Genomic DNA, 19539 nt, shown 5'->3' with positions numbered 1-19539 from the left:
TCTGGACTCACGGTTTTGGAAGTTTCGGTCCATTTTCATGGCTGTGAGTCCGTGGGGAGGCGGCATGATGTGCTGGGAGTCGGTGACAGAGGAAACTGCTCCCTTCTTGGTGGCCTGGGAGGGGGGACGGAAGGAGGAAGGGGTTGGTCGCAAGATCTCCTCCAAGGGCGTGTCCCCAGGGACTGCTTTCCTGGATCTGACTTCCAGGCTCAGTATCGATGATGGATCATGTTGGAGATGAGGAGTGTTCATTGGTTAAGCGTAAGGTGGTCATGTGATTTAGCCTTCACCTCAGGACCAGTTTGTAAGGGAAAGGGACACAGAGTGACATCCAAGGCAGACGATGCCACAGTCACCCGGATAAGTGGGACAGAGGAGAGTTTTAAATACGCTTTTAAATTTTGTCGACCCACTACGCTTTGGTGTTAGTCTACCTTTGGTTTGTGAACTAGTTAGACTTTAAAGAGTGTTTTATTATTAGCAGATGTGGGCACGCGCATGTGGGAAGGTGTTCACGCCACGGCATACCTGAGGAGCGCAGAGGGACCGTTGAAAGACTGGTTCTCTCCTCCTATTTTTATGTAGGTTTCAGAGTGTGAACTCAGTCCTCGGAAGGCAACCGCTTTGACCTGCTGAGCCATCTTCCCAGCCCAAGTGTTTTTTCCCTCGTTTAAAGCACCTTATTTTTTTCATTTTTTTGAGATTATAATACAAATACACTATCTTCTCCTTTCCTTCCCTCTGCCCATAGCCCCCTAAATTCCCCCTACTCGCCTTCAAAGTCATTGCCTCTTTCTTTAAAACATTTTATAAATGTTCATTTATTTTTTTAGCGTGTGAATATGTGTGTGTGTGTGTGTGTGTGTGAGTGTGTGTGCACTTATGTGCCACAAGGCACAGCATAGCAGATGTGGGGGTCAGAAGAATGTATCAGTCTCTCCTATCACGTGGGCTCTAGGGATTGAACTCAGCAGGCAGCAGGAGCCTTTATCAGTTCAGCCACCTTGTTGGTCCCCAAATATTTGAAAGAACATTTTTCTTAACAGATTGTTGGCCCAAAGTTGAGGCAGTAATGGCTTTATCACCTCTATCTTACTTTGTATGCCAGACTTGTTCTGTGTCTGGCTGGCTTCTCCCCATGTCTCCTGGCGACTCCACCCTTCTTCATTCTGGTGTTCTCTTCCTGCCCAACAGTTGGCCATTGAGTCCTTTATTATATAGAGACACCTTATGATGATCTTACCAATGTACACTTGTTACTTATTAATGACGTTTCCTTCTGTGCCTACTCTTTCTTCTTCTATATAGTCTTTTAATTAATATGTTTTATAGTAGTGATAATTTCTGTTCAAGAGGTAGCAAAAATAGATTTAGACTTATATATGCTTTTCTAAACACCTTCATATTTCTGGTTGCCTGGGTGACATTTGCAAGAGGCTGTATGCTAATCTGCTTTTATTAAGGCAGAAATATAGTGGGAACTACGTTTAGACCCTTTTATATCTCTTTTTTTTTCTCCACCAGACCATTTAATTGTTTTTATTTATTTATTTTTTTCTGTTTTCATGATCCAAAGGTTGTGTATAGCTTCCTTCCTGTCAATCTCATTTGGGGTTTCTTTCACTTTGTAAATTGACATGGGAAATCCATCCTTCCATTCAGGGTGGCGCGTGTGTATTGATGCCTGCTCATTTAGTTTGTGGATACTAATGGTCTTTTCCTGGGTTGTCCAGATCAAGCTCAGACAGAAGTTATTATTATTATTATTGTATAAGATGAAGGCTTTGTGCGGTCTGTGGTGGGTAATCACAACACTTGGGAGTTGAGCGCTATGTAGGCTGTCTGCAGTGTGTGGCGGGTGAACACAACCCCCCTATGTAGGGTGTGCAGTCTGCAGGGGTGAACCCACCCTCAGGAGCCAGGCTAGCCAGCCCTCCCTCCTCAGTTCTGCTACTTAGAAGCCGTGAGGCCTCACGGAGCTTGATTTCCAGGAGTCCACTGTAGCAATAATAGTCCCTGCTGTTCAGAGGATGGAGAGGATGATGTGGTGGGTTTACCACAAAGGGCAAGGCAGGATGTCTCACCCGTCGGCAGCATGCTGCTTCTCTTTAAGGTCAGAGCACAGGTGACCATCATTTTATTCTTATAAACTAAAGAGACAAATCTGGGGCTTGCTGTTCTCTTTAGTGAAATGCTTTAGTTTGAACAAATCTCTCAGAGAATTTCTTTCCGTGGTCAGCATTCTCGAGTGTGTTTACGAATGTACTGAAATTAAAAATCTTTATCTCACTCCTGCACTTTAAGGAACATGACCGTGAGGTTATCATGCATGATTCCAATGTGTGTGTGCGTGTGTGCACACGCATGTGTGTATGATTTATGTGTGCACATGTGTGTGAAAATGTGTGTCTTCCAGAAGTGTCCTGGCCATCATGGTTTTGTGCAATAACCTTTCTCGGTGTGAGATTGTACTCCGGATATATTTCTAGGTTGAAGGCCTGAACATTAAAGAGAATCTTAACGCGGTTTTGGCGTTTGCTTCCTACGGGGGTTAGAACAATCCATGCTGGGTGTTGTATTGATCACTTGTCTGGAATACCATAAGTAGACCATGTTTGCAGACACCACCTTCCCTGGGTATTTCTTTGATTATGAATGAAGCCGAACATATTTCTATTGTTGTACACCCATGGCATTCCTCCTTTCCCTTTTTAGTTATGGGTTCTTTGCCTTAGATGTCTTTTATATCAGTGAAAATGATGTCTTTTCAAAAGAAAAAGGCGATGTGCTCTTGTGGGGATTTGCTGCAACCCTGAGCATGAGTGTGCACACCCAGGTTGTCTAGGCTCTCACCTCTGCTCTCCTGGGCCTTGAGAGAGGCAATGTTAGAGCCAGGTGTGAATTTCTTCTCTTCTGTTTTCCACAGGCTCCACACAGATAGAAAATACTAAATAAAATACATAAACAAGTAAAATACTTTTAAAAACCAGAATTGTACCTGCACTGAAAATATTCAGGCTTTTTTTCCTGTCATTATTCCTTAAACAACCCAATTTGACTGCATAGCACTCAGATCATAAGTATTACGACTACAATCTTCAGGTGATTGGAATGATAGGGGGGTAGTGCAGGTGTTGTGTGCCAATACCACACTGTTCTACATGGCACTGGAGGACCAGTAGGTGAGGAGCGGTGACATCGTTAGCATCAGTTGTCAACGTGAGGAGAGAGGACGCCGGCTTAGCCTGTGGACATGTGGGCACGTGTGTCTTCTTAATGGCTAATTCATGCAGGAGGACCCAGGCCACTGGAAATAATGCCACAAGCAGTGAGCCAGGAAGGCGCACTGCTCCGCGGTCTCTGCATCGGTCTGGCTCTCACGAGAGAGGTCTTGTTAAGATTATTAGTCTGTAACTCGCTTTGTGTCTTCACGTCACTACAGGCTGTGGGAGTGCTTTCTTCACCAACATGTCATGTCTCTGGCGTGTTTGCTGCGAAGCCTTCTAGGGTGCCATTTGCCAGTTTGGCATTATGGAGTGGGCAACTGTTTCCCTGCAGGTTCCTCCCACAGCACAGCCTGCTCGGCCCCATCAGAATTGGATCAACATGCAGCTCTCTTGCCTGCTGATTGTAAAATATTCTTGACTGCAAAAAAATCATTATTTAATTCAACTGTCATTTGTTTCGGCGAAGGGAGAGGAAGAAACGAGGACCAAGATTGCCCATTTTTCTTCTTTCACATATCTGCAATTATCTCATCACACTTATTGAAAGTTGCTTTTAAAAATAAATTCAAAATAATCTTTCTGTAAAGTGGATGATGTGTCTTGAGCATCTTCTCAAACCAGCACTTCTGGGGAAGGGCCGTTTGGTACTGACCGGAGAGTCTATGGGCACACCGAGAACAGCTTGTTCAAGCCTTTGCCTTGAAATTTGAGTTCCATGGTGCTGGGGGTGTGTGACCCAAGGAGTTCCAGTGTCCTTGGGTGACTTCTTAGTCATTATCACCATCTGGCTGGGTGGAGGGCACACAAATAGCCTAGCCTTCAGCTGAGGAGGCTCAGCAGACCCTGGTGACCCACTCAGGGTCACTCCTGTGCTCCTACCCATGATTATTATTTTGCATTCTGTGACTTAATGCATTCCATGTTGTTCGCGTTACCCCAGGCTGTGCTCTTGTGACTTAGAGCATCCTGTATTGCTCACCTTACCCCAGGCTGTGCTCTTGTGACTTAGATATTCCGTGTTGCTCACCTTACCCCAGGCTGTGCTCTTGTGACTTAAATATTTCGTGTTGCTCACCTTACCCCAGGCTGTGGTCTTGTGAATTAGAGCATTCTGTATTGCTCATATTACCCCAGGCTGTGCTCTTGTGATTCCCTTTTCTCAGCCACACATTTTTTGAATTTCAGTTCTAGTGGGATCCTTTGATTGCCACGTGGAAAATGCCGGGAGTTTCTTTGGAAATCAGGCTCTTGGTCACCACGTCTTTTATTGTTGCTCATCCTTATTAGCACACTGTCATTGGGCCTGCACAGTCCAAGGCACCAAACCAGAAACTGTGGGTGTTTTTATTTATCTCACTAAAGGTGGGAGACCCTTCCCATCATGCACGCGTGTGAGGGCACCGAGTGCTGAGTGCTCTTTGTAGATGGACTGTGAGGTGTTTAGGATACCCAAGAACCCTAATGATGCATAATTCATAAACTGAGGTGGCCTTGGGGATCAACCTTAGATGTCTGCATCTTTGCATCTAACCGCACTTCCCAGGCTCAACGTGGTTGTCTTTGGATATGTAGATTAGCCATTTGATCAACTAGCATCTAAAAATAATCCTAGAGAGAACCCTCCCCTTGGCTTGCATGACGTGTGTTCTAAGCCGTACTGTATAACTATTTACTTTTGCATTATGCATAGTGCTTAGCAACCACCATTGGAAATGAAAGCTAAGAGTGCAGTCTGACGCGGGGTTGCTGGTCAGCCAAGTCCTGGAGAGTTTCCCTGCCATCCGTGTTCTGTACTCCTTGACTCTCTAGTTCCTGTTTTCTGCCGTCTGGACTGGTGGTCATGTGGGGACCAGAAAGAGGGACAGGGAGGCCAGTCCTGCCCTATGCTTGTGGCTGGAGGTTTCTCCTTTTGGTTTAGCATGGGTGGATGCAAGGATGGACTAGCCTCGCCACAACTGATGTCTGGGTACCAATGATGGCTGAGTCGGGTCTATGATACCTGAACTTGTCTGAACTGTGGATGGACTGTTAGGGTAGCTACAGGAGCTGGGTGATGAACTCTTGGGGAACTCTCAAGTTAGAAAGCCCCTTGTGGGGCACCAGAAGTTAGTGCTTCAATGCATTGTGGGTAAGAATTCATTACACCCAGATTAGGAAGAAACACAGAACATGCTCAGCTTGCATGTCAAGTGATTGGTTCTGAATTGAAGGTTTAACTTCTTCCTGCATGAATTGTCCCTGTGCCCAACAGCTGTGCCCAGGGTGCCAGCCCTTCCAGTCCCAGCCTCTCTGTGGTTCTAAGAATGTTTTTTTGATTTTGTAGACTAGCAATTGTACTAAATTATTCACTTTCTGATTTCACCAGTGGACAAAGGAGGGATGACCTTGATAATATAAAGTTAATTCCCCAATTATTCTCTTTAAGTAAATAATACAGAACTAGATATTTCGATTGGAGAATTGTGAGAGGACTTTAGTGTTTTCCTGAAAAATATCAGACCACTGGTGTAGCAGCTCACAGCTGTAACCCTAGTGCTACAGGAGAGAGGAGGACCAGGCTACAGGAGACCCCGAGCTCTGGCAGGCTAGGAGTGCGTCGTTTTCTTTTGCAGAGGTCGTGTGGTCTATGTTTAATGAGCTTCTTTCCCTCCTGCCATCTGTTTCTTCGACTTGTATGTGGTCTCCAAATGCTCAACCCAGTCCTTAAAGCTGAAGCCTGGGACTTTCATCCCCCGAGAAATCCTTGCTTGCACTCATGAGCCAGCCATCCTCACTAGTCCAGTTCTCTTCCTCACTAGTCCAGTCCTCGTCCTCACTAGTCCAGTCCTCGTCCTCACTAGTCCAGTCCTCGTCCTCACTAGTCCAGTCCTCGTCCTCACTAGTCCAGTCCTCTTCCTCACTAGTCCAGTCCTCGTCCTCACTAGTCCAGTCCTCGTCCTCACTAGTCCAGTTCTCGTCCTCACTAGTCCAGTTCTCGTATCTGAGGCTGCACAAGCTTTTGGAGGCTGGCCAGCAAGTAACGACCTGCTTCTGGGCTGGCTGCTGATTCTGGTTTTGTTGATGGCCATCTCAAGCACATTTAGTGTCCCCGTCGCCTTTTCCTGAGCAAGGGACGATGGTATGAGACACACGCGGGAAAGCAGCTCACAACAGAAAATTATTACTTCAGAACCAAACTACATTCGCTTATCAATGGACACTTTTGTTATCTGTATCAAATCTCAAATGAAAAGAATCACTATCTGCCCCTGACACTCCATTTTTCGTTAGGTGGGAAATAGAAGCCTAATTCAAGGGGATGTGGGAAACAGTCAAACTGGTTCATGTAACTGGAGAGGCAAAGGCCTCAAGGGATGTCACCGGAAACGCATCCCTTGTCACCCCTGAGCCTACTCTTCCTCTGGAATGCTTTCGTTCTAAGGTGACTTCTTTTTTCCTGATATCAAGTCACCACTAGAAAGCTCCAGGCCCTTCTGCCACTGAGCCACCTCAGCAGGGGCTCCCCTCCCCTGTAGTGTCTGAGAAACCCCCAGATTCCATGCTTACGGCCCTCACAGTGGCCAAGGTGATTGGTCAGGCCAAGGGGGATCCTTAGAGAGAGGTGATTTCCCTCTTCCATGAGAACGCTGGACAGGGGGATAGGGCAGTACAGTTTCCAGAATCATCTCAATGAGGGGCTGTCTACACTGGGTTAGCCTGTGGTCCCAGCCCTGGGGGATTGTCTTCGGGAGTTAAGCGAGGTTGAGAACTACTACCTCCATGTGGATGGTACTGTTTTACAGACTGGGCCCTCAGTGGATAAGAGTGGAGAGAACTGGCTGAGCAAAAGCCAGCAGGCAGCTTGGGTGCCACTCCTGACTGTGAATGTGGAATGACCGACCACTGTACCCAGTTCCTGCCGCTGAGACTCACGGGTAATGATGGACTAGAGCCTAGAACTGTAAGCCAGGAGAACCCTGCCCTCCCTGAACTGCGTCTGTCAGAGTATTTTTTTTTTTTTTTTTATCACAGCAACAGATATGAAGCTGGGACCAGAGACAACAGATACTAACACCAGAGAGATGGGGAGGGGCTCTGCGCAGCCCAAAGCAACCCTCAGCACTGCTAAACACTTCCAGGTTTCTGCCAAATAACCGCACAGGCACAACCAGGATTTGGGCCCTCGGCTTTCATTTTCTCTGTCTGCGGCAAATCTAAATAGCTAGGAAACCCAAAGCCTAGGAAAGGCTTTGGTCGCCCGTGTTCCCTAAGTCACAATTAAGAAAGATGACGCCAGCAGGAGAGAAGACATCAGCAGGATCGGAATGTTTGGAGAGAGCCGGTGCTGCACGGTCTCTTATCTTCATGCTCTGGTCTAGCGGGATGCTAAGGTCTGAGATGTTCCTGCTGGCTTGCCATCAGACGCCAGCCCTGCTCTGGCATGGAAATGACTGGTGAATTATGGGAAGGCTTTGGGCAAAGCCTCAGCAGGGCCTAGGATTTAAGACCCGGCTTACCCGGCTAATGGGTAAAGTGCCTTGATTATACAAGACTGAACCCACACCCGCTGGGAAACGGCTGCTCAGTGGTGAAGCCTTTCACAAATCGGGAAGCTGGAGTCTTACGGGGTTAGACCAGCAGAGGCTCTCCTTTGTAGATACAGGGCAGGGCCACGTAAGCTCTGGTACTGAGTAGAATATTGTGTGTGTGTGTGTGCGTGTGTGTGCGTGTGTGTGTGTGTGTGTGTGTGTGTGTGTCTTCACTTACTTTATCCCCAGCAATGACTTCAGATGCTCTTGGGGACAATGGCTGCTTGATTTTCTCTGCCAAGCTTCCAGTGGTTTTCACTTATTTTAACTTAAATTTAAAGATTTATTTTATTTTCATGTGTATATGTGCACATCATCTTTGTGAGAGTAAATACATTTTGTGAAGGTTTCCTCTGAGGCTGGAGAGGGTATAGGATCCTGGGGCTCGAGTTATGGGCAACTGAGAACAGCTAGACGTGGGTGCTGGGAACCGAACTCTGGTCCTCTGTAACAGCATCCTTAACCACTCACCCATCTCTTCAGCCCCTCTTTTACTTCTTTAAAAATGTGAGTTGGTGGGATGGAAAACTGCTCTCCTATGCCAAACTGCTTTTCCTCCTTTGCTTTCCTGAAGCAGCTGTTATTCCGTTGCTCGCTGTTTGGGGGTTTCCAAAATGCAAGCAACAGCTCCCGTAGGCAGAAAGGAGCACAGAAAAGCCTGAAGGAGTTCACAGAGTCAGGCTTGGAGGCCATGCAGCTAGGAACACACACAAATCCCGCCACTGGTGGCTCCATAGGCACTCATAGAGCCTTCGCTGAGTGCCCTGGCCGCTAGGTGTTCTCCTCCCGAGGGGCCGTCCAATGCTGCTGCCTCTGGAAGCTGAGTATCTGTGCCATCTCCCACAGACTGGCAGCATGGTGGACGGTGGGCAGCCCCTCCTTCTCCACCTCACTCTGTCTGAAGAGGGCATCTCTGTGCTGCTGCTCCACTCCGCCCTCGTGCTCACGCCTGGTGCAAGTCACGGGGGAAAATGGCCGCCTTCCACCTGGGGAGCTGTAGACATTTAGAAATTGCTCAAGAGTGGACTATCCCCCCCAAATGCTTTTCACAGACCCAAGGGAGGGACCTTGTCTTGTCTACAGATGCTTGTCTGTTCCTCAGTCATTTTGTGTGGCTGTGTGCCCACCAGCCTGACGCTGGCCGTCATAAAGGAGAGGTTCCTTTGCATATGGTTCTGGAGGCTGAACACTAAGAGCAGGTGTGCCATTTGCTTGGGCTCTGATGAGCTGCACTTGTGATTGTATCCCAGTGTGGCAGGAAAACAGAAATATCCTACCTTTACACTGGCTCACTTCCTCCACAACAGCTAAATAGGTGTCTGTGCCTGCATGAAGGTGAAGGGGATCTCCAGAGAACAGACGGGGCACCCGGGGCTCAAAGACCAAGTTTATTCCTGCGGTTCTGCTCCCCCAACAACTGCAGTGCTGAATTAGGGAAGGACAGGGTGTGGCAGAGGGCCAGCTGGGTCTCCGTTGAGCCCCAAACCCTGTTCTAGGCGCTTTTCAAAGGTGGATTGGGCAATATAGTAAGAGAGATAGGGTTTATCTGTGTCTCTGCCCTTGACGGATGTGTCTTGAGAAGACGTTTTACATAAAGTCATTATAAATGGAAGCTTTGGAGACTAGAATCTTCCAGCGGCGTGATTTGTTTTATAGTATAATTTATTATTACATGGCTGGGATAGCAGTGACAGGTGTGGCAAAATCTAGAGAAGCAAAGAGGACTCGTGAAAGCCGTGGGGACACCTTCGACCGGGGGCTTGTTGGGGAACATTATTGTCAGGTGTGTGACTTTTGTTTACGCTGCATTTGCTTAACTCTGTGGAGCTGTTACTGTGCCTGTCTAAAACACCTGATCGTCTTAATGAAGAGATGAACGGCCAATAGCAAGGCAGGAGCAATGTTAGGCGGGGCTGGAAGGCAGAGAGTATAAATAGGAGAAACGAGGAAGGGGAGGAGCAAGAGAAGAGGACGTCAGGAGCCAGCCGCTCAGCTACACAGCCAGCGACGGAGAAAGAAGGTAAGAAAGTACAGAAATAAAGATAAAAGACTAGAGACAAAAGGTAGTCGGGTTAATTTAGGTTCAGAAAAGCTGGCTAGAAACAAGCCAAGCTAAGGCCGGGTATTTATAAGAAATAACAAGCCCCCATGTGTGATTTATCTGGGAGCTGAGTGGTGGGCCCCTCAAAAAGCCAAAAGAGTAAAACATCACACAACAGGGGCACATTAAAGCCTTCTCAGTGGAGTCACTGATGGTAAAGGGTGTGATGCTGTGGTCTCACTGCCTGGACCAGCATCCTGGAGGTGGCCTGCTAGCTATGGATGAGTTATTTAACCTTTGGACTTGCATTTCTTAAAAGGCCCTGTCATCGAGACCTGTCCCACAGAGTTGGAGACATTAAATGGAAAGGAACAGAGCAAGTCCTGCCCTCTGCAGGTGTTAGTGAGCAGGTCCTGCCCTCTGCAGGTGTTAGTGAACAAGTCCCGCCCTCTATAGGTATTAGTGAACAGGTCCCGCCCTCTGCAGGTGTTAGTGAGCAGGTCCTGCCCTCTGCAGGTGTTAGTGAGCAGGTCCCGCCCTCTGTGTTAGCAGGTCTCGCCCTCTACAGGTGTTAGCTCTTCACATTTTCCACAGGCAGAGAATTTGGGGAGAGGGAGGTAGCAGTTGTATATTTAGGATTTGTGGTGAGCCTAAGAAGGGGGCGAAATCTTCCTCCTTGTCTCCCCTGACACCCTCCCCCCCCTTTTGCACTGGAGTTTGAACCCGAGGCTTTCTGAGGGTAGGTGAGCGTCTGTGGCAGAGCTACAGGGCTGCACAGGATGCATTTTTACAGAGAGTTCTCTTCCTGGTCTGGCTTCCGAAAGGCTTCAGAGCCAAAGTGCACATCCTGACCCACCTAACGGGCTTCTCCTTGTGCTTGCGCAGACTGGCCTTCTGCTTTATCAATCAGAGTCTCCAGCATTTGGTTGGCGCGAGCCTTTCCCCCAGAGCATCATCATCCCTGAGCAATCAGATAAAGTGAAATTCCTCGGCTGCAAAACTAAAGACCAGGCCTTGGACCCGCGGTGACCCCTCCAAAGTGTGGGCATTGCTAGATGTAGCAGGGAACTGAAAGCTGGCCCACACTGCGAGATTTTGCTCCTGAACTTTCCTAAACCTAAAAGCTGAATCTCAAGCATCTGGTGGGACTGGGCAAAGCCTGTCCGGTGCAAGGTGTCATGAGGTGTTCTCAGCCCATTGGGAAAGGGTGTATGCTGCCATGGCTCGGTGCAGCGCTCTGCAGCGCATGCGTGCACATGCGCATGGTGTATGTGTGACATCCTGGGGGTCCGCATCAGCAGGGGTCGTCCTGGAAGTGGACTTGGGTTCCCAGCCTTTTTGTTAATCATACGCTTTGGGCAGAGCTCTTAGCTGAGCCCCAGGAGACTTTTCCGAGCAGTGAGGATGGAACCTGAAGGTGTAGACAGCAGGTGGGCCTCTGGCATCGCTGCCAGCTCTGGTCTCTTTAGGTCCACTAGGTCCCACGTCCGAGTGCAGTCACAGCGCAAATGCTTCCTCCACAAAGCCAGCTGGGAGCCACAGGGAGGTTCCGCTGGCTCTGGGCTTGAGTTCCTTCCCGCCTGTTTGCCTTACTGCCCCATTTGAAATGTGAGTTGAGGGAACTTTTTTGTGGAATGAAGTGTTGCTTGCTTTTAGAACTGAAAATAAAGTCAATTCAGATAGCTTATTAGAAAAACGTGGGTAGGCGGGAGGAGGAATGGAGGGAGGGAGGGGAAAGGCTGGAATTACTCAAGTTGTGGTCCTGGTTCGAATCCTCTATGCCATGGCAATCCTGAGCACATATCAACTTGTCGTATAGAACTGACAATAATTCAATTTGTGTGGTTATTCTCAGGTATTTGCTTCGTCTATACAATTCAGGGTAAACATAAAAACCTGGTTATTTTGAAGAGCATTTAAGTTTTCAGTTATCTAATGTGTTTTTGTTACATTTGATGAGTTTCTTCTGAGGTGTTTTATTGCTTAGAAGTTATTTTCTTCCAACTTCTCTTTCATAAGATAGGAAATAAAAAGTGACTCTTATTTTCCTGCAGACTCAGGCTCCCTCAGCTGTAAGAGTTGGGGCATAAAGCTCTCAGATGCCCTCTGTCACCTTAGCTAAATGCCACCTGCATTTTGTTACTTACCTTCTACAGTGGGGGACAATCTTTTTGTGTCCGAGACTTACTAAGGCTCTGTTACATGAGTCAGTGAATGAACGGCCTCTTATGTGCTGCATGCAGGGTTGTCAAGAAGACCGGCAGGATGGCTCAGTGCAAAGGCACAGGGTTGTCAAGGAGACAGGCAGGATGGTTCAGTGTGATGGCTCAGTGTTGTCAAGGAGACAGGCAGGATGGTTCAGTGTGATGGCTCAGTGTTGTCAAGGAGACAGGCAGGATGGTTCAGTGTGATGGCTCAGTGTTGTCAAGGAGACAGGCAGGATGGTTCAGTACGAAGGCACCTGCTGCTGAGTCTGATGGGGCCCACATGGTAACAGGAAAAAACAGATTCCCAGTTGCTGTCTGACCCCCCGTAGATACACAGTGGTGCCCCTGAAACATCAATGTAAAGTTAAAAAGAATTCAATATAAATAAAATATAAAATATAACTATAAAATATAAACAATAAACAAAAGTGAAACAACACTCAGTCCCCCTTTCCACAGTTCATAGTCTAGAATAAGGCTGTGGCCGGAACACATGCCTGTGCCTCCTCAAAGGAGAATCACAGCGCCGACAGGAAATGCTCTGCACAGACAGGAAATGCTTCGCAGCATCAGCTGATGTGTCAGGGCTCAGGTCTCTCCCCGGGACCAGTAGTAGCTGCCAACCTACCGTCTACATCAGAGGCCTGTGCAGCCATTTTGTTTGACCTGAAGTACCTTAAAAACATATCACCAACTTAAAGGGACAAAAAGGATGCCTCATTAAAAATGTGGCTTCCAGGCTTCTCTTGAAGTTCGTGCCTGTAATACCGGGCCCAGTTCCCGCATGGCAGCAATTGGCTAGCAGAGAGGGCACGGGTGCATTCCATACTATTAAACAACTACGCACTCTGCCCAGCACCTGCTGCCCATACTTCCTGCTCCTGCGATGGACAGTTCCTGCATCTCGCACGGAACCATACGGCATTTGTCCCTTTGTAATGGGCTTATTTCTTTTATTAGCATGGCCTCCAAGTTCATCCATATTGGACCTGGTGTTGGTCTGAGTGGGTTGTGTTTCCATCTGTCGCTGGTTGTCTGTTTTGAGTAATATGCCCATGACCATTCTGCACAGGGAGCCGAGTCCCTGAAAGACAATTGGTTTTGGAGCTAGGGTCTCTGGAACTTACTGCGTAGACTCGGCTGAACTTGCAGCAAAGCCATCATCCTCCTGCCTCTTGTTTCCTGAGTGCTGGCCTCACAGGTGTGTGTCACCATGTCCAGCTCATGTTTACAGTTTTGGCAATCTTCTCAAGAGCCCCTCAGCTGGGCCCTCTGACCTCTAGCCTTGCCTTCTCCCACACTGAGCACTGGAGGATGAGCTTCAGCCTCGTGAACAAACTTCCGAATGGGGACTGAGAAGCATTCTTTCAGACATCCACAAAAGTGATGGAGGTGCTTAAGCGTTATAAAAAGTAGTGACTGCCAGATGTTTTCAGGGTTTGATATCACAGTAATAACCATGTTCGTGAACACCACCGTGTAAGTTATTCGGCCCCGGATTTGGTTCTGAGAAGTTCCTGTTTGAGAAGGAAATGTGTATGGTTTTCTTGATCAGAACGAAGCTAGTTTGCCTTTCTTCAGTGCACTGTGTACTCCGTTGAGACCTTTTTGTTTTAGATGCTGGGAAACACTGAAATTATATATGAGGCATTTAGATTTTGAGTTTTCAGGCTGTCTTAGGGTAGGAAAGACTTGGTGGTTCTTTTCACTGTGTGTTCAGTGGGCAGGGGTTTAGCTCTTTGGAGAAATGGCTGTTTCTGACTTGGTTTTAATAGGGAAAGTAACATTCTAAATCATTATCTGTTAGGGGCATATCGTAATTCAATTTCATCATTATATGGACAAAATGTTGATATCAACTTAGAATTTTAGAGACTTTGATATGTTGTGGGTTGGGATTTACATTGCTACTATTAGTCTAGCATTTTAGACTACTGTAGTTTCAGGTGTAACTTTCAAATTTTATTGATGTATGCATTTACTTTTGTCATAGAATCTTACTTTGTAGCCCAGGCTGCCTTAGCCTTCTGAGTGTTAGGGTTATAGGTTACGTACAAACGCCAGGCGTGGATGTTTAAGAACACAGCCAGTAAGGTGCAGAGAGCATTTAACTTCCTGAGAGAACACACTGTCTTGAAACACTTACAGAAATGGAGAAGTGGATTTGTTAACGGTTTGACATGCTGGTCGCAGATCCTCCTGCACGCTTCAGTGTGGCTGGGCCTTCACAACTGCTCTCAAGGCTTCAAAGTTGCTTTAAAGCCTGGCTTCGTTTTAATGTTTCATCCGGAGCCTTGTGATTACATTTCCTTAAAAGTGTTTTTATTGCCTGGTCTTCTAAAGTAACGGAGCAAGCCCTTCAATAGGCTGCAGCTTTAAGAAAATAGGCTACTCCCCACTCCCTGCCGTGTGTGTGTGTGTGTGTGTGTGTGTGTGTGTGTGGTTTAACCACCTTGGCTTAAACATTAAATCATGTGTTAAGGGTCAAGCCTATATCTTAACATGAACACGCTACCTGATGACTATGATGACTACTTGATCTCCCTCCCTCCCTCCCTCCCTCGGAGAGGGCTGAGTTGGCTCTGAGGGTAAACTCACTTGCTGTCAAACCTGATAACCTTGGGACCTAAAAACCATGTCTCCAAAGTTGTCCTCTGCCCTCCACACTAGAGGGCATGTGGGCACATCCTATCTACCCCCCAAACAAACAAACAAATACGCATACATTTAAGCTTTAAGATATGTAGGAAAGACACCTGAAGTCAAGATCTAAACTTTCTTGTCTCACCCCAATGTGTTGTAGTTTGAAGAGTCCCTTTCCTCTGTCCGGCCCCTGCTCCCAGGACTGGCAGTGTTTGTGGCTGTTAGAAGTGATTCACTTTCCTATGACAGCGCTGGGTGCCTTGGATTACGGATTTAGCATGCATTTCAGCAGAGGACTCCGCTACTAAGTTTCAGGGGTGGAATTCAGATCCTCCTGGATGGAGGAATCCACCTTTCTCCCACCGTCTGCTGTCTGTCTTCCATCTCTGTTGACCGAAACCTCAGCCTGTTTGCTCTCACAGAGGCCCCAAGGGTCACAGCAGCGTCATGTGTGCAGTCTCCTCACAGCCAACGCCCATCAGTGTACATGTGTGTACAGTCCATAGCAGGAATGATGATTTGTATGAAACCAGGGGGTCCCGGATGACTCACCTCTGCTTCTGGAGACAACATTGTAATAGAAGGTAGCGGTTGGCCAGCCCCGGCCACATGGCCATCGGGGAACAAGGGTTGAGGGAGGTGGATTAATGGGGAAGGACACTTGCTGCACCAGCCTGAGGGCCCAGTCTGGATCCCAGGACTGGAGTAAAAATCCGGGTGGCTGTGCCACTAGTAACGCCGGTGTCGGCGGGGGCAGAGACAGGAGAATAGCTGGGGTCTGCTGGCTGCCAGCCTGACTCTGGAGTCAGTGATAGACCCTGTGTTGAGGGAATGAGGTCAAGAGTATCAGAACAAGACACTCAAAGTCCTCTTCTGTCATGTGGGCACTTGCATCTTCATACATATGTAAACATATACCTCTGTGTGTGTGTGTGTGTCTGTGCTTGTGTAGGTGTGTATGGGTGTGTTGTGCTGTCTGTCTCTTCCCCCCATCACACACACACACACACACACACACACACACACACACAGGCCATGCACCGTTGAAGAGCAAAATGAAACAACAAGGGACTGTGGAGTGGTAGAGAAGGTTCCTCACCGAAAGGCAAGGGTCTGGCATCAGAAAAAGCGAAGATCCCCATAGTGTTGATCTGTCCCACAAGGTCTCTGAGTGGAACGGACTGGTTCTACCTCTGTTTCCCGCAGAGTGAGTGGTGCTAGAAAGCTAGAGTTTGAGCCCCAGTCTTTAAGTTGCTCACAATGTGGGCTAAGTCGAATAACAAAGCAGGCTGGAGACGCGATTCAATCAATCGTTTTACCCTCTGCCTAGTTCTGTCTTAGCAAGAGCATGTGTTTGCTAGTGACTTCATACATTTCAGGGTGTACTGATTGATCATCAATTTGTATCTTAATTATCACTAACAGTTCATGAAAGTTTGTACCCTTTAAAAAAATTGGAATTTTAAAATTTTATTCCTGCTAAGTTTGAGCCTTAAAAAATTATGATTCTTGAATTAAAGATCTTTTTGTAATGTATTTTTACAAAATGGCAGTTTTTTTTATATGACTAAGTTTCTCCAAATAGCTAAAGCTTAATGAAGATAGCAAAAATATCACAGTTTTTATATGAGCCAATTTTAGAACAAACCATCTTGGAAGCCTGGTGCTGCCTCCCTGGTCTAAACACAGGGATACAATGATAGGTGGAAGGAAACCACGTGATCACCTTAACCAGGCCCATGGCACGTTTCCATCCTGATGAGGTCACCAGCCAATATGGCTGCAAGCCACATGGTACTCCAAGGTGAGCCCATACATACGTAGTATGCTGTAGCAAATTCAGATTATTTGTAGATAGACTTTTGACTATTAGTCATGTGTTGTTACAGAGTTGAAGCTGACTTTGTATGTTTGGAATCTGGAGCCTTTTAAAACCACACTTACAGATTTTGATATAATATGTATTTTTGGAATGGTAACTATATACAAGCAGGACTTTTCAGGCTTGGAGGGATGGGAGAAGAAGTAGGCTAAAAGCATGAAGCAAAACTCTGGAGTGCATTGGTTGTGTAGCCTCGCTGGCCAGCGAGCATCAGAGATCAGCCTGTCTCTGCCTCGTGCTGCTGGGGCTGCAGGTATACGCTGCGATGCTGACTTTGGATGGATCCGCTCTTCTGAGGTGACCATTGTAGTGGAACAGATTCTACTCAAAAGCTTTTGGTTTGGTCAATCTCAAAATGACTTCACCAGGTTTTACCAGGTCTGGGTTGGGGTGAGATTTGGTCCTGGTTTGGTCTTGGTGTGATATTTGAAACTCTATTTCTCTGGGATTTTAATAAAATGTGCACAAAAGACTTTTGTATCACGTTGCACGTTCCAAGGAGAAATGCTTAGCCAATGCTTCCCTTGTCTCTTTGAGAACTGTTGCTTTCTTCACTTAGCAGAATATGAAAATTAAGGAATTGAGTCATGTGGCATTGAACATACCTCCCCAAACAGTGCGCATTGCTGATTCTTCTCTGTATTGAACATTACCCAAATGTCAAAACCCCCAACTGTATGAGGAGACAGGCAGTGAAATGGTGGCGTGCAAGAAAGAATAAAAAACCGGAGGTGTGGACGGGATAGAGGTGAGCGCCAACTGACTTGGGTGTTGGCTTTGTTGCTGAAGCCCTACAGTCGATAAGTCCATTGGTTTGTGCCCCCAAACTCCCGTTAGCTTCAGCTACTGATGGCACTGGATTGAAGGATTTTTTGGTACAAGGCTACTTCTGTGATTGGGGGCCAAAAGATTCCACAAAATTCTTACCACGCAACAAACCTCATGCAAGAGATTTATGGGGGTGGGAGGCAAAATGGCTGCCTCTGAGCAGGGCTAGAGACAGCGACATGCCAGGCTGTGATGGTGGGCTTTATGGGGGTACGGAGCTTGTAACTAGGGAAGATACAGTGAGGACACGTGCCGCATTGGCTGTTAGCAATGGCCAGCAATGAGCGGGTAAGACAAGGTAAGAGTGGAGGTTATCTTTGTTGGGAAATGGGCAGCAAAGCAGGAGACTCTGACAGGACTCTCCCCCTACAAGACAGGTTTCTGCCTGCCATCGTCTTTCTGATGGGTCTCTGGAGAGGGAACAGCTAGCCAAATATTGCAGAGTTGAGGAAGCTTTTACTTGGAGACTAGAGATGAGAATGCGGAGGGAAAAAGAGCAATTAGGAGGAAAAAGAATACAAACAATTGAAGACAACGTTAACAAAATGACTTCAGGATAATTCTAGAGAATTAAGAGAGGCTGCCTCATTCTTTAGACCAAAATATTGTGCTAGCAATTTAGTGGGATAATAGAAATCATTATTGGATATAAATAATGAATGAAAACAAAGGGTTTTGAGATCTTGTCTCAAACAAAACAAAACCAAAACCAAAAAATTCCCAGAAAAGTGTAGACCTGAAAGACCCAGAGGTGAGAAAACAGAAAATACAGAATGTGTGTGGGGGTGTTCTAACAGACAGGCTGCCAGCCAGAAGGGATTCCAAGGAGGTTATGGGAGGACCAAGGTGAGGAGCAGGGAGGGTCTGGGAGGACCAAGGTGAGGAGCAGGGAGGGTCTGGGAGGACCAAGGTGAGGAGCAGGGAGGGCGTGGGAGGACCAAGGTGAGCAGGGAGGCGAGGGAGGACCAAGATGAGGAGCAGGAAGGGTGTGGGAGGACTGAGATGAGGAGCAGGGAGGAGAGAGGGAGGGGCTCCATGGGTAAGAACACTTGCTGTGTCAGTATGAGTTTGAATCCCCAGCATGGTGTGCTACTGTCACCAGAGAACTGGGGGAGGTAGGGGGAGACAGGTGGACTCTGAAAGCTGGCTGGCCTGTTAGCCTAACCAAAGGGTGGTTTCTATTCACTGAGAGACTGTTTCAGGACAATGAGGTAGACACTTGATGTCCTGTTCTAGTCTCTTTATCCTTGTGCACAAACACACATTCAAGCACATGTACACACACACACAGACACACACACACACACACACACACAGAGAGAGGGAGAGAGAGAGAGAGAGAAATATAAAGAAAATTCTAAGGGTTTGAGCTCACAGATCCAATGGGTGTGATAAGAACTCATGTCACCATGAGATTTTATACAAGGAATGAAGAAAATCTTCTGACCTTTTCAAAGTTGCTTGGCTGAGAAAACATTTACCTCCCATGTACTTTCTTGAGTTCAAGACTAGCCAGGGCTACATAGGACTATCCTATCTCAACAATAGCAAATCAACAAAACAAACAGACCCCCCCCCCCAAGAATGCAGAGCCTTCTTACTGTGCTGGCACTCACACTAACTTTCAGCTTGTGGCCCATCCCTAGCCTGTGAGTTAGGAGAGAAGCAATCGCCGACCTGATGTGTGTATCAGACCCGTGGGATCTAGATGAGATGCTCTCAGAAGGATGTCTTCAAGGAAGACAAACTATGTGAAGAAGTTATGCCTGTATTGAGAGAAGTTTGAGTCTTAGGGAAGTTCTCAGCTGTGTGGCAATCTAAGCAAAGGAAAAGCAAGGCATGGGCTGATGGAGCGTGCCCAGAAAGCAACCTGCTTGAGGAAGTAGTTCATGGAGAGAGTCCATCCTAGACTAGTCATGCTAAATGTCATCATTCATCATTTGATGGGCAACACCACGGACCCAGGAAGCAGCTGACAATGTTGCTTTTGTTTTGTAAATACTGAAAACCACACTCCTCGGGTTCATGGGGCTCGTGTTGTTGGAGGCAAAGTTTGAAGCCAGGCTGTCTGGGTTCACGGGTGTTGTGCTGAGAGTGACAGGCGGCTGTCACCTGAAGGTGATATTCCCGTGTAGATGGGAGA

The 19539-nt window shown here is 47.2% G+C and overlaps 1 protein-coding gene across 1 annotated transcript in view; it reads left to right on the top strand.

The window, feature by feature from the left end:
* Positions 1-9794: 9794 nt before the first annotated feature.
* Ncald (neurocalcin delta) overlaps positions 9795-19539 on the top strand; it is a 284369-nt gene continuing 274624 nt past the window's right edge. The window contains exon 1 of the mRNA XM_050163132.1: positions 9795-9815. The gene's annotated coding sequence lies outside the window, so the exon portion shown is untranslated. The remainder of the gene's footprint in view (positions 9816-19539) is intronic.

The sequence above is a fragment of the Alexandromys fortis genome, unplaced genomic scaffold, assembly GCF_014885135.2.
Source record: "Alexandromys fortis isolate MF-2015 unplaced genomic scaffold, M_Fortis_MF-2015_v1.1 scaffold_17, whole genome shotgun sequence".
Classification (NCBI taxonomy): domain Eukaryota; kingdom Metazoa; phylum Chordata; class Mammalia; order Rodentia; family Cricetidae; genus Alexandromys; species Alexandromys fortis.
This window is presented reverse-complemented; position numbering and strand designations above follow the sequence as displayed.